The 13,572-nt window shown below is 41.0% G+C and overlaps 4 non-coding genes and 1 pseudogene across 4 annotated transcripts; all 5 read right to left on the reverse strand.

The window, feature by feature from the left end:
* Positions 1-3,089: 3,089 nt before the first annotated feature.
* On the reverse strand, positions 3,090-3,203 carry LOC140279096 (U5 spliceosomal RNA). Its single transcript, XR_011909293.1, has one exon. It is a non-coding gene; the product is annotated as a U5 spliceosomal RNA (small nuclear RNA).
* Positions 3,204-8,963: 5,760 nt separating this feature from the next.
* LOC140279085 (U2 spliceosomal RNA) lies at positions 8,964-9,127 on the reverse strand (annotated as a pseudogene).
* A 286-nt stretch (positions 9,128-9,413) lies between these two features.
* LOC140279064 (U5 spliceosomal RNA) lies at positions 9,414-9,526 on the reverse strand. The gene has a single exon (XR_011909266.1). It is a non-coding gene; the product is annotated as a U5 spliceosomal RNA (small nuclear RNA).
* A 381-nt stretch (positions 9,527-9,907) lies between these two features.
* On the reverse strand, positions 9,908-10,098 carry LOC140279058 (U2 spliceosomal RNA). Its single transcript, XR_011909261.1, has one exon. It is a non-coding gene; the product is annotated as a U2 spliceosomal RNA (small nuclear RNA).
* A 299-nt stretch (positions 10,099-10,397) lies between these two features.
* On the reverse strand, positions 10,398-10,511 carry LOC140279093 (U5 spliceosomal RNA). The gene has a single exon (XR_011909291.1). It is a non-coding gene; the product is annotated as a U5 spliceosomal RNA (small nuclear RNA).
* Positions 10,512-13,572: the final 3,061 nt, after the last annotated feature.

Consider the following 13,572-nt stretch of genomic DNA (forward strand, 5'->3'; position numbering starts at 1 on the left):
GACACCGACTGAGCGGTCAGAACAAAGCCTCAATACGGTGTTCCCGTGGTGTTCGTGGCTGCCTTGTCTTTTGCACAGAGTAAAAGACAAGGCAGCCATCGAATAGGGTCCGATTGTTCCTATTTGGTCAGCCAAGGAGCAAGGGGGGGGAGCAAGCATCTCAACCAAGCAAAGCTCACCAAGTAGGAACAATCGGGCCCTATTCGATGGCTGCAACTCCTGAAAGAGATATTGATGCCAGACCCGATCAAAAGCTTTTTCAAAGTCTAAATTTAAGATGACAAACCGGGTGTTTCTGTCTCTAGCGTAATCAATAATGTCTCGAATCAGTACGAGGCTGTCGGTGAGTTGTCTCCCTGAGATGGCACAAGCCTGGTCTGGGTGAATTACCTCCTCTAAAACAGAGAACATCCGTGTCGCTAATACCTTGCAAAAAAGTTTACAGTCAAAGTTTAAAAGTGTGATGGGCCTCCAATTCTTTAGGTCAGTCTTATCATTTTTTTTTTATAAAGTAGAGTCACTATTCCCACTCTAAAACTGTCAGGCAGTCGGTCGAGTTTTTCAAAATCTTTAAAAACATCTAAAATGTCTGATGATAAAAGGTCCCAAAAGGTCAGATAGAATTCTGCAGGAAGCCCGTCTAAACCCGGAGCTCGACTTCTCTTAAAACCTGTTAGGCATTTTTTTAACTCTAAAGCATTAAAATCCTGTGTCAAGTGTGCATTCTCTTTTACGGTTTTGTCAACGAATTTTAAAATTTCTGCCGATGTTTCCAAGTGCACTGGTTTCTCTTTGTACATGTTACTATAAAAGGTATGTACAGTTTCAATCATCTCTTGTGTGGATTTTGTTTAAAACCCATCTTCTCTTTTTAGATTTTGAATACAATCCTTTTTATTTATAACTTTCTTAAAAAAGTACCGTGTGCATTTTCACCTTCCTCAATTTCCTGCTCCCTGCTTCTTACAAAAATTCCTTTACTCTTTATGTCTGCTACAACTGACATTTCCTTTTTGACATCTTTGATTTCTTCATTAAAGTCTATGCCACACTGATTTAGTTTAAAGTAGCGCTGTAAGCGTTTCTGTAGTCCCATCATACATCTATTCTCTTTCCTTTTTTTACGTTTACCTTGCTGTTTAAAAAAGGTCTGGGTCGTTTCCTTCACCATTTCCCACCATTGTGCATGTGTTTCGTAGAGGTCTTGAAGGGTCTGCCACTCTTTATAACATTCCCTGTATTGACTGACTATGATTTCATCCTCCAACAGGGAACAGTTGAGTTTCCACAGACCACTTCCTACCGTCACACCAGAAGGGGGTGAAAGGGTGCAGGAGAGCATAAGGTGCTCTGAAAAGAAAACAGCGGTTAATCTAACATCAGTGGGTGGGAAACCTCTAGTAAAGAAATAATCAATGCGAGAGGCTCTGGTGCCATCATGACTAAACCAGGTGAAGCCCTCCTCTTTGGGATGCATGGTTTTAAAACAGTGAGTAAGCTTAAAATCCCTGCATATGCCCTGAAGTAAAAGTCTTATCCACTTTAAAATCTCCCCCTGCTCTTTTTCTATCTTTCCTGCTCAAGATACAGTTAAAATCCCCTCCTACAACTAAAGGTACTTGCCCTAGCATGTAAAGCTGTATATCTTCTAAAAGGTCATACCTGTCATTTTTTCCATTGAAGCCATAAATATTTAAGAGGTTAAAGTCTTGCCCCATAAAATTCAAGTGTGCTAAAAGTGCCCGTCCGTCTCTCACCACTGTGCTACCTTTCACCAGAACACGCGGATTTTTAATTAGAATGGCCACACCATCATTTTTATTTTGATTTGAGCCACTCCATATCGATAAATGGGGCCACATTTCCTCCCATTGTCTATGGTTTTTTAAAAAAGGTAGTCCACATTCTTGTATTAAAAATACATCTGATTTTATGGAGTCTAAGAAGGATAAAACACTCTGGGCTCTTGTCTTTGATTTCACACTTCTCACATTTAGTGTTGAGAAGGTGAGAACCATTAAAAGGATAAAGGAAAGTAGGTATGTCATTTTCGTTTTTCTAAGTTATCAAAACAAATTACACACAGGTTATTTCTTGGGAAACTAGCTCTTCCTTAATTTCTTTAGGTGAAAAGTGAGTAGGGTGATCTATATTTCCTTTTCGGACTCTCGGTGTTGGCCTCTGACGCAATGTTGCATTTCACTTTGAGTCCCTGGGGGTTGATTGCAGAGCTAAAGTTAAAAAGGAGACCTCATTTGGTGAGTCGGAGGGGAAGACTCTAGGTTCTTCCACTGAAGAACTGTCTGAAAGGGACCTAACCCTTCCCCTCTTCTCTGATACCACTGGGGAATCAGAGGACAACTCAGATGCCATCCTCTTCGGCTGTTGACCTTCGGGGAGGTGAGTATCTTCACTAGACTCACCTGTCTGCTCTTCCACCTCATTTAGCGTAGCTCCACCCTCTGCCTGTGAATTCTCACAGACTTCAGCACTGAGTGGTGAGGCCTCTACAGGCCCCTGCCCTTTTTGCTCTTCACTTCCAATCCAAGCTTTTGGCGGGAAGTTTGAATTTATTGGGTCAACCTCTTCACTTTGTTCACCAACTGCCACCTCTGGTCCTTCTCTTTGTTTATTTGACTGTGGCTTTACCGTCTTTAATTTGTTGGCAAAAGATTTAGGGCAATCTCTGAAGAGGTGATTTAACTCTCCACAGAGATTACATTTCCTGCCATTTGGACACTCTCCAAAAGTGTGCCCAATTTCTCTGCACTTCCCACATATCACCTTGGTACAAGCCTCAACCAGGTGCCCAAGCTCACCGCACTTGCGGCAGAGCTTGGGCTGCCCCTGGCAGTGGATGTAACCTCGGTTTTTGAGGTGGCCAGAGTGTCACTTTGCATCTCCGCCCACCCGCTGCACTGAGCACTCTTCAGCCCTTTTAAATGGTATAACTTTGCGCTCCCGCACGCTCCAGCGAGCACCATTCAAGCAACAACTTTGCACTCCAGCTTCGAATATCGGCACAGTCGCAACAAGTAAGGCGACTCTGCACAGTAACAAGAGTTCTTTTGCACAGACAGAAAGGGCTTCACCCGCAAAGGTAAAGCCTGCCAAAAATAGAAACAACTCATTAGTGCTGCTCTCCACAGAAGTCTTTAGTAAAAGGCGAAAGACTTGTACGATATGAAGAGAAACCAGAGTACGATTATCCGTCACTGCGGGAGCAGGGCATCAGGCTAGTTGGCATAGCCACCTTCCCCATGGTGAGCTTTGCTTGGTTGAGACGCTTGCTCCCCCCCCTTGCTCCTCGGCTGACCAAGTAGGAACAATCGGGCCCTATTCAATGGCTGCCTTGTCTTTTACTCTGTGCAAAAGGCAAGGCAGCAACGAACACCACGGGAACACCGTATTGAGGCTTTGTTCTGACCGCTCATTCGGTGTCGCGTTTCTTTCAAGCAATTCTCCCGGTTAGCCCACACTCGGCTCGCTCCCAGAGCCGTGTTAAAGTCTACTTCGCATTCACTCTCTTTTCTCAGCAGACTCTTGGGATTTTATCTATAAAATGAATTCCTTCACTCAAACTATGTTAAAACTGCTTTGTCCTTCATATTTACCATGTCTAGAAAGATTTAAACAAAAAAAACAACGTTATACTTTGCAGTAAAAGAAAGAGCAAATCTAAAGTTTCAGGAATCCGTGAATGAGTTCTTCATTTTGGATTTTGCTATAAAATGAAGTCCTTCACTCAAACTAAATTAAAACTGCTAAACCGCTAATCTGTTACATGTAAGGCAGATGTCAAATTCACCGAAATAGGATAAGGGTATTCGGCCAATCGAGCTGTAGCAGCTTCGGTAAAAGAGTATAAGTTGAAGAGTTTGTGAATAAAGGTGTGCGCACACATAGTGAGCTGTAGGAAAATAGGCAGGGAGCAATATCGGCTGGGGTATATATGTTCTTGTATGTCGTCTGACTGTTTGATTTGAATGTGTTGTGTAAGTGTCCTGTTGAATGTTACATGTTTGGGCTTTGACACGCTTCACTGTGGTTGTTAACTGTGTGGTGTGTCCTGAAATGTTATATGTTTGGGCTGTGTGACATGCTTAATGCTTGTCAGTAGCTACCCACTTATTCATATATAGCAACTGACAACATAAGAAGTCCGGACATACTTTGATAGTAGTTGTAGAAGTATCCTTATTGATAATAGATAAACTAATTCATAGTGATAGAACAGTAGATGAACAGGTGTCTGCACATGTCTCACAAAAATAAAATGGGTGTATGACTGCTGACGGCAGAGCAATACTGCCAAACTTAGGAGTTCTTGTGGCAAACTTGATTCAGTGTCTTGACGTGTATACGCTGTTTCGCTGACTTGATTGTCACAAGAAACAAAGTGTGTTTGATAAGATCCGACCATTTTATTACGGGAGGATCAGTATGTATGGATTCTGATGTGACTGATAAACCCATTCGTATCTTAAGCATAATCTAATACGTGAGACAACGCCCTGACACACAATCAAAGTGTTGAGAAAAGAGAGAAAAGAAAGCCGTTTTGGTGTCACGGGTGTTGTGACTTACGCACACACATTTCTGAATTGAGAAAGGAAATTATTTTAGAGGAAGCACTAGAGTTTAGATCCCACATTTGTTGATAGGCATTCATTTATTTCTTCACTTCTGATGAAGTTTCAACAATAAACAACTAACTTTGTATTATGAGAAAGAACCAGACTCATTCTTCAGGAATCCGAAAATAAGCTCTATTTTACGAGTTATGCACGAATTCGGATTCTCCTATAAAACGAATTCCTTAACTCAAACCAAGTTAAGACTGCTTTGTCCTTCATATTTATTCATGTCTAATCAAGTTTCAACGACAAACAACGTTGTACTTTGTAGAATGAGAAAGAACTTCTTCAGCAAAAAGTATCTCTCGACATATGACGAAGTACAGATTTTTCTATAAAATTAATTCCTTCTATCAGCCTGACTTAAAACTGTTTGTTCTCCTTATTTATCCACTTCAAATCAAGTTTCAACAATTAAAAAAAAATGTAGTTTGAGAAAGAACAACTTAATCTTCAGCAATCAGTATAAAAAGAGGGTAAGAAAAGGTGCAAATGCCAACCATACATCACTAAAAGGTGGAGCGGAAGTATTCGGCTGCGAGTAGGTGTGAATGTCCGACCATAATTTGTAAAAAGCGGGTAAGAAAAGGTTCGAATGCCCGACTATATATTAACAAAAGCGGGAGGAGAGGTCTTCGGATGAGAGTGGGTGAGAATTTCCAACCATAATCTATAAAATGCGGTGAAAAAAAAGGTGTGAATGCCCCATGGAACACTAATAGGTGGAGCGGAAGTGTTCGGCTGCAAGAAGGTCCGACTATATTTGGTGAAAAGCAGGTGAAGCAAGGTCTGAATGCCCAACCTTACATCATCAAAAGCGAGATCAGAGGTGTTTGGCTGCAAGAAGTCCATAGTTTGCAAAAAGCTAACCGCTATTGAATTTTCGGTGCGAATGACCGACTAAATATCAACAAAAGTGGGGGCGGAGGTCTTCGGATGCAAGTGGGTGTGAATATCCCACCATACAAGTATGGTGGAGAGGAAGCCGACCATAGTAAAAAGCGGGTGAGAGAAGGTGCGAATGTCCTACCATACATGATCAAAACAGGGAGCGGAGGCGTTTGGCTGCGACAAGGTGTGAATGTCCACCCATAATTAATGAAAAGTGGGCAACAAGTAGGTTTGAATGCCCAACCATACATCATCAAAAGCAGGAGTGGATGTGTTCGGCTACAAGATGGTTTGAATGTCCATCAATAATTGCTTTAAAACATGAAAGAAAATTTTCGAATATAAAACCGCACATGATCATAAGCGGGAGAGGAGGTGTTCAGCTGCAAGAAGGTGTGAATGTCCACCCATAATTACTGAAAAATGGGTAAGAAAAGGTACGAATGCCCAACCATACATCATCAAAAGCGGGAGTGGATGTGTTCAGCTACAAGAAGGTTTGAATGTCCGACCATAGTTTGTAAAAAGCGGGTAAGAAAAGGTTCGAATGCCCGAATATATACCATCAAAAGTGGAAACGGAGGTGTTCGGCTGCAAGAAGGTGTGAACGTCCGACCAAAGTTTGTAAAAAGCAGTTAAGAAAAGGTTTGAATATCCAACCAAACATAATCAAAAGCGGGAGCAGAGCTGTTCGACTGCAAGTAGGTGTGAATGTCAGCTCATAATTTGCAAAAAGCTGATGAGAAAGGGTGAGAATGCCCGACTATACACCATCAAATGCGGGAGCGGAAGTGTTCGGCTGCAAGAAGGTGTGAAGGTCCGACCAAAGTTTGTAAAAAGCAGTGAAAAGCGAGAAAAAGCTTTTCGTGAGTTTTGCATGATTTGGGATTTTGCTTATAAAATGCATTCCTTCACTCAAACTATGTTAAAACCGATTTGTCCTTCATATTTACCATGTCTAGAAAGATTTAAACAAAAAAAAAAACGTTGTACTTTGCAGTAAAAGAAAGAGCAAATCTAAAGTTTCAGGAATCCGAGTATAAGATTACTTTCATGAGTTCTGCACGATTTCGGATTTTGCTATAAAATGAATTGCTTTGCTCAAACCAAGTTAAAACTGCTTTGTCCTTCCATATTTATCAATGTCGAGATAGATTTAAACAAAACAAAAAACCACGTTGTACTTTGCAATATAAGAAAGAGCACCACTGAAGGATCAGGAAACTGAGAATAAGCCTTTCATGTGTTCTACATGTTTTGGGATTTTGTTTTAAAATTAATTCCTTCACTCAAACTATGTTAAATATGCTTTTACCTTCATATTTATCAATGTCTAGATCGACTTCAACAAAGAACAACATTAGACTTTGCAGTAGAAGAAGGTCAAATCGATCTAGACATTGATAAATATGAAGGACAAAGCAGTTTCCACTTGGTATGAGTGAAGGAATGAATTTTATAGCAAAATCCGAAATCATGCATAACTCCTCAAAAGGAACGCATTGCTCAACCAAAGGGATGCTTCTTTCTCATTCAGGGTAATATGAGGAACTTTATGCTTGATACATTTTTAGACATGGATAACTATGAAGGACAAAGCACTTTTAACTTGGTTTGAGCAAAGCAATTAATTTTATAGGAAAATCCGAAATCGTGCAGAACTCATGAAAGTAAGCTTTTTCTCGGATTCCTGATCCTCCAGTGTTGCTCTTTCTTCTACTGCAAAATACAATGTTGTTCTTTGTTGAAGTCGATCTAGACATACATAAATATGAAGGACAAAGCAGTTTTCACTTGGTTTGAGTGAAGGAATTAATTTTATACATAAAATCCCAAATCATGCAGAACTCATGGAAATAAGCTTATTCTCGGATTCATAAAATTTTTTGATTTAATCTTTCTTTTACTGCAAAGTACAACGTTGTTTTTTTGTGTAAATCTATCTAGACATTGATAAATATGAAGGTAAAAGCCGTTTTAACATAGTTTGAGTGAAGGAATTCGTTTTATAGATAAAATCCCAAATCATGCAGAATTCCTCAAAAGGGGCGTAGGGCTTAATCACAAGTGTGGCTCTTTCTCATTCAGGGTATATGAGGAAATTTATGCTTGAAATATATGTAGAATTGGGTAAATATGAAGGACAAAGCAGTTTTAACATAGTTTGAGTGAAGGAATTCATTTTAAAACAAAATCCAAACACATGCAGAACTCATGAAAAGCTTATTCTCGGATTCCTGATCCTCTTTCCTATATTGCAAATTACAACGTGTTTTTTTTTTGTTTAAATCTATCTCGACATTGATAAATATGGAAGGACAAAGCAGTTTTGACTTAGTTTCAGTGAAGGAATTAATTTTATAGCAAAATCCGAAATCGTGCAGAACTCATGAAAGCAAGCTTGTACTCGGATTCCTGAAACTTTAGATTTGCTCTTTCTTTTACTGCAAAGTACAACGTTTTTTGTTGAAATCTATCTAAACATTGATAAATACCAGCCGAACATCTCTGCTGCCGCTTTTGATAATTTATGGTTGGTCATTCTTACCTTTTCTTACCCGCTTTTTACAAACTATAGTCGGACATTCAAACCTTCTTGTAGCCGAACACATCCACTCCTGCTTTTGATGATGCATGGTTGGGCATTCGCACCTTTTCTAACACATTTTTCAGCAATTATGGTTGGAGATTCACACCTACTCACAGCCGAACACTTCCACTCCCGCATTTGATGGTGTATAGTCGGGCATTCTCACCCTTTCTCATCAGTTTTTTGCAAATTATGATCTGACATTCACACCTACTTGCAGTCGAAGAGCTCTGCTCCCGCTTTTGATTATGTTTGGTTGGATATAAGAACCTTTTCTTAACTGCGTTTTAAAAACTTTGGTTGGACGCTCACACCTTGTAGCCAAACAGATAGACTCCTGCTTTTGATGATGTATGGTTGGGCATTCGCACCTTTTCTTACCCATTTTTCAGTAATAATTGGTGGACATTCAATGATGTCTCGAATCAGTACGAGGCTGTCGGTGAGTTGTCTCCCTGAGATGGCACAAGCCTGGTCTGGGTGAATTACCTCCTCTAAAACGGAGGACATCCATGTCGCTAAAACCTTGCAAAAAAGTTTACAGTCAAAGTTTAAAAGTGTGATGGGCCTCCAATTCTTTAGGTCAGTCTTATCATTTTTTTTATAAAGTAGAGTCACTATTCCCACTCTAAAACTGTCAGGCAGTCGGTCGAGTTTTTCAAAATCTTTAAAAACATCTAAAATGTCTGATGATAAAAGTTTCTTTCAAGCAATTCTCCCGGTTAGCCCGCACTCGGCTTTCTCCCAGAGCCTTGTTAAAGTCTACTTCGCATTCACTCTCTTTTCTCAGCAGACTAAAAGAAACTTCCATCCTGCACCGCTGTTTGCTTTTTCACAAGAGCAGAGAAGAGCGCACCGTTCCCAGCGGTACTGCAGTACCGGGTCGATGCTGAACGGAGCAAGCTCCTTTTTCAACTCCTATTGCTAAAAATTCATTTAATATGTAGTCCTCTTATAGAGGACATATCAGATACTACACTTGATCTCAGCCAAAAGGCCAAGAAGCGATAACTGTCCACTGGTTCACGTCCGAGGGCCCTTCCTGGCACAATGCGCACTTGTAGCGGTGTTCTTTTTATGGCCATAGGTGGCCAGAGTGTCACGTTGCACCTCCGCCCACCCGCTGAACTTAGCACTCTTCATCCCTTTTAAATGGTATAACTTTGCACTCCCGCACGCTCCAGCGAGCACCATTCAAGCAACATCGGCACAGTCGCAACAAGTAAGGCGACTCTACTCAGGGAATTCACTCTGCACAGTAACAAGATTTCTTTTGCACAGACAGAAAGGGCTTCACCCGCAAAGGTAAAGCCTGCAGAAAATAGAAACAACTCATGAGTTCTTCTCTCAACGGAAATCTTTAGTGAAAGGCGAAAGACTTGTACGTTATGAAGAGAAACCAGAGTAAGATTATCCATCACTGCGGGAGCAGGGCATCAGGCTAGTTGGCATAGCCACCTTCCCCATGGTGAGCTTTGCTTGGTTGAGACGCTTGCTCCCCCCCCCCCTTGCTCCTCGGCTGACCAAGTAGGAACAATCGGGCCCTATTTGATGGCTGCCTTGTCTTTTACTCTGTGCAAAAGACAAGGCAGCCACAAACACCACGGGAACACCGCTCATTCGGTGTCGCGTTTCTTTCAAGCAATTCTCCCGGTTAGCCTGCACTCAGCTCGCTCCCAGAGCCGTGTTAAAGTCTACTTCGCATTCACTCTCTTTTCTCAGCAGATTAAAAGAAAGTTTCATATTGGGCTCCCTGAAACTTCCATGTTTGCTTTTTCACAAGAGCAGAGAAGAGCGCACCGTTCCCAGCGGCACTGCAGTACCGGGTCGATGCTTGGAGTGAACGGAGCAAGCTCCTTTTTCAACTCCTATTGCTAAAAATCCATTTAATATGTAGTCCTCTTATAGAGGACATATCAGATATTAAACTGATAAGAACAGATACTACACTTGATCTTAGCCAAAAGGCCGAGAAGCGATAACTGTCCACTGGTTCACATCCGAGGGCCCTTCCTGGCACAATGCGCACTTGTAGCGGTGTTCTTTTTATGGCCATGAGTGTCACTTTGCACCTCCGCCCACCCGCTGCACTGAGCACTCTTCAGCCCTTTTAAATGGTATAACTTTGCACTCCCGCTCGCTCCAGCAAGCACCATTTAAGCTACAACTTTGCACTCCAGCTTCGAACATCGGCACAGTCGCAACAAGTAAGGCTACTCTACTCAGAGAAGTCACTCTGCACAGTAACAAGATTTCTTTTGCACAGACAGAAAGGGCTTCACCCGCAAAGGTAAAGCCTGCCAAAAATAGAAACAACTCATTAGTGCTGCTCTCCACGGAAGTCTTTAGTAAAAGGCGAAAGACTTGTACGTTATGAAGAGAAACCAGAGTACGATTATCCGTAACTACGGGAGCAGGGCATCAGGCTAATTGGCATAGCCACCTTCCCCATGGTGAGCTTTGCTTGGTTGAGACGCTTGCTCCCCCCCCCTTGCTCCTCGGCTGACCAAGTAGGAACAATCGGGCCCTATTCGATGGCTGCCTTGTCTTTTACTCTCTGCAATAGACAAGGCAGCAACAAAAACACCACGGGAACACCGTATTGAGGCTTTGTTCTGACCGCTCATTTGGTGTCCCGTTTCTTTCAAGCAATTCTCCCGGTTAGCCCACACTCGGCTCGCTCCCAGAGCCGTGTTAAAGTCTACTTCGCATTCACTCTCTTTTCTCAGCAGACTCTTGGGATTTTATCTATAAAATGAATTCCTTCACTTAAACTATGTTAAAACTGCTTTGTCCTTCGTATTTACCATGTCTAGAAAGATTTAAACCAATAAAAACAACGTTGTACTTTGCAGTAAAATAAAGAGCAAATCTAAAGTTTCAGGAATCCGAGAATAAGCTTACTTTCATGAGTTCTTCACGATTTCAGATTTTGCTATAAAATGAATTCCTTCACTTAAACTAAATTAAAACTGCTAAACCTCTAATCTGTTACATGTAAGGCAGATGTGAAATTCACCGAAATAGGATCTAAGGGTATTCGGCCAATCGAGCTGTAGAAGCTTCGGTAAAAGAGTATAAGTTGAAGAGTTTGTGAATAAAGGTGTGCGCACACATAGTGAGCTGTAGGAAAATAGGCAGGGAGCAATATCGGCTGGGGTATATATGTTCTTGTATGTCGTCTGACTGTTTGATTTGAATGTGTTGTGTAAGTGTCCTGTTGAATGTTACATGTGTGGGCTTTGACACGCTAATCTAGCTGTTAACTGTATGGTGTGTCCTGAAATGTTATATGTTTGGGCTGTGTGACATGCTTAATGCTTGTCAGTAGCTACCCACTTATTCATATCTAGCAACTGACAACATAAGAAGTCCGGACATACTTTGATAGTAGTTGTAGAAGTATCGTTATTGATAATAGATAAACTAATTCATAGTGATAGAACAGTAGATGAACAGGTGCCTGCACATGTCTCACGAAAATAAAATGGGTGTATGATTGCTGACGGCACAGCAATACTGCCAAACTTATGAGTTCTTGTGGCAAACTTGATTCAGTGTCTTGACGTGTAAACGCTGTTTCGCTGACTTGATTGTCACAAGAAACAAAGTGTGTTTGATAAGATCCGACCATTTTATTACGGGAGGATCAGTATGTATGTATTCTGATGTGACTGATGTCCACCCATAATTATTGAAAAATGGGTAAGAAAATATGCGAATGCCCAACCATACATCATCAAAATAGGGAGCGAAGGTGTTCCGCTGTAAGACGGTGTGAATGTCCAACCATAGTTGGTAAAAAGCGGGTAAGAAAAGGTTAAAATACCCGACTGTAAACAATCAATAGCGGGAGCGGAGTTGTTCAGATACAAGAAGTTGTGAAAGTCCGACCATGGTTTGTAAAAAGCGGGTAAGAAAAGGTGCGAATGCCCGACAATGTATGATCAAAAGAGGGAGTGGAGGTTTTCGGCTGCAAGAAGGTTTGAATGTCCGACCATAGTTTGCAAAAAGCGGGTAAGAAAAGGTTCGAATACCCGACTATACACAATCAAAAGCGGGAGCGGAGGTGTTCCGCTGTAAGACGGTGTGAATGTCCGTCCATAGTTGGTAAAAAGCGGGCAAGAAAAGGTTAAAATACCCGACTGTACACAATCAATAGCGGGAGCTGAGTTGTTCGGCTACAAGAAGGTGTGAAAGTCCGACCATGGTTTTTAAAAAGTGGGTAAGAAAAGGTTCGAATGCCCGAATATATACCATCAAAAGCGGAAGTGGAGGTGTTCGGCTGCAAGAAGGTGTGAACGTCCGACCAAAGTTTGTAAAAAGCAGTTAAGAAAAGGTTCGAATATCCAACCAATTATAATCAAAGCGGGAGAAGAGCTGTTCGACTGCAAGTAGGTGTGAATGTCCAGCCATTATTACTCACAAACGGGTAAGAAAAGGTAGTATTAGCAGACCATACATGATCAAAACAGGGAGTGGAGGTTGTTCGGATGCAAGGTCTGAATGTCCAACCATAATTTGTAAAAACCGGGGAAGACAAGGTGCGAATGCCCGACTATACACCATCAAAAGCGGGAGCGGAGGTGTTCAGCTGCAAGGTGTGAAGGTTCTACTAAAGTTTTTAAAAAGCTTTTAAGACAAGGTGCGAATGACCGACAATGTATGATCAAAAGCGGGAGCGGAGGTGTTCAGCTGCAAGAAGGTCTGAATGTCCATCAATAATTGCAAGTCGATCTAGACATTGATAAATATGAAGTTAAATGCAGTTTTAACATAGTTTGAGTGAAGGAATTCATTTTATAGCAAAATCCCAAATCATGCAGAACGTATGAAAATAAGCTTATTCTCGGATTCCTGATCCTTCAGTGTTGCTCTTTCTTCTACTGCAAAATACAATGTTGTTCTTTGTTGAAGTCGATCTAGACATTGATAGATATGAAGTTAAAAGCAGTTTTAACATAGTTTGAGTGAAGGAATTCATTTTATAGCAAAATCCCAAATCATGCAGAACGTATGAAAATAAGCTTATTCTCGGATTCCTGATCCTTCAGTGTTGCTCTTTCTTCTACTGCAAAATACAATATTGTTTGTTGAAGTCGATCTAGACATTGATAAATATGAAGGACAAAGCAGTTTTCACTTGGTTTGAGTGAAGGAATTCATTTTATACATAAAATCCCAAATCATGCAGAACGTATGAAAATAAGTTTATTCTGGGATTCCTGATCCTTCAGTGTTGCTCTTTCTTCTACTGCAAAATCCAATGTTGTTCTTTGTTGAAGTCGATCTAGATATTGATAAATATGAAGTTAAAAGCAGTTTTAACATAGTTTGAATGAAGGAATTCATTTTATAGTAAAATCCGAAATCGTGCAGAACTCATGAAAGCAAGCTTATACTCGGATTCCTGAAAATTTAGAATTGCTCTTTCTTTTACCGCAAAGTACAACG

Source organism: Leuresthes tenuis, unplaced genomic scaffold, assembly GCF_036924035.1.
Source record: "Leuresthes tenuis unplaced genomic scaffold, fLeuTen1.0.hap1 SCAF_20, whole genome shotgun sequence".
NCBI classification, from domain to species: domain Eukaryota; kingdom Metazoa; phylum Chordata; class Actinopteri; order Atheriniformes; family Atherinopsidae; genus Leuresthes; species Leuresthes tenuis.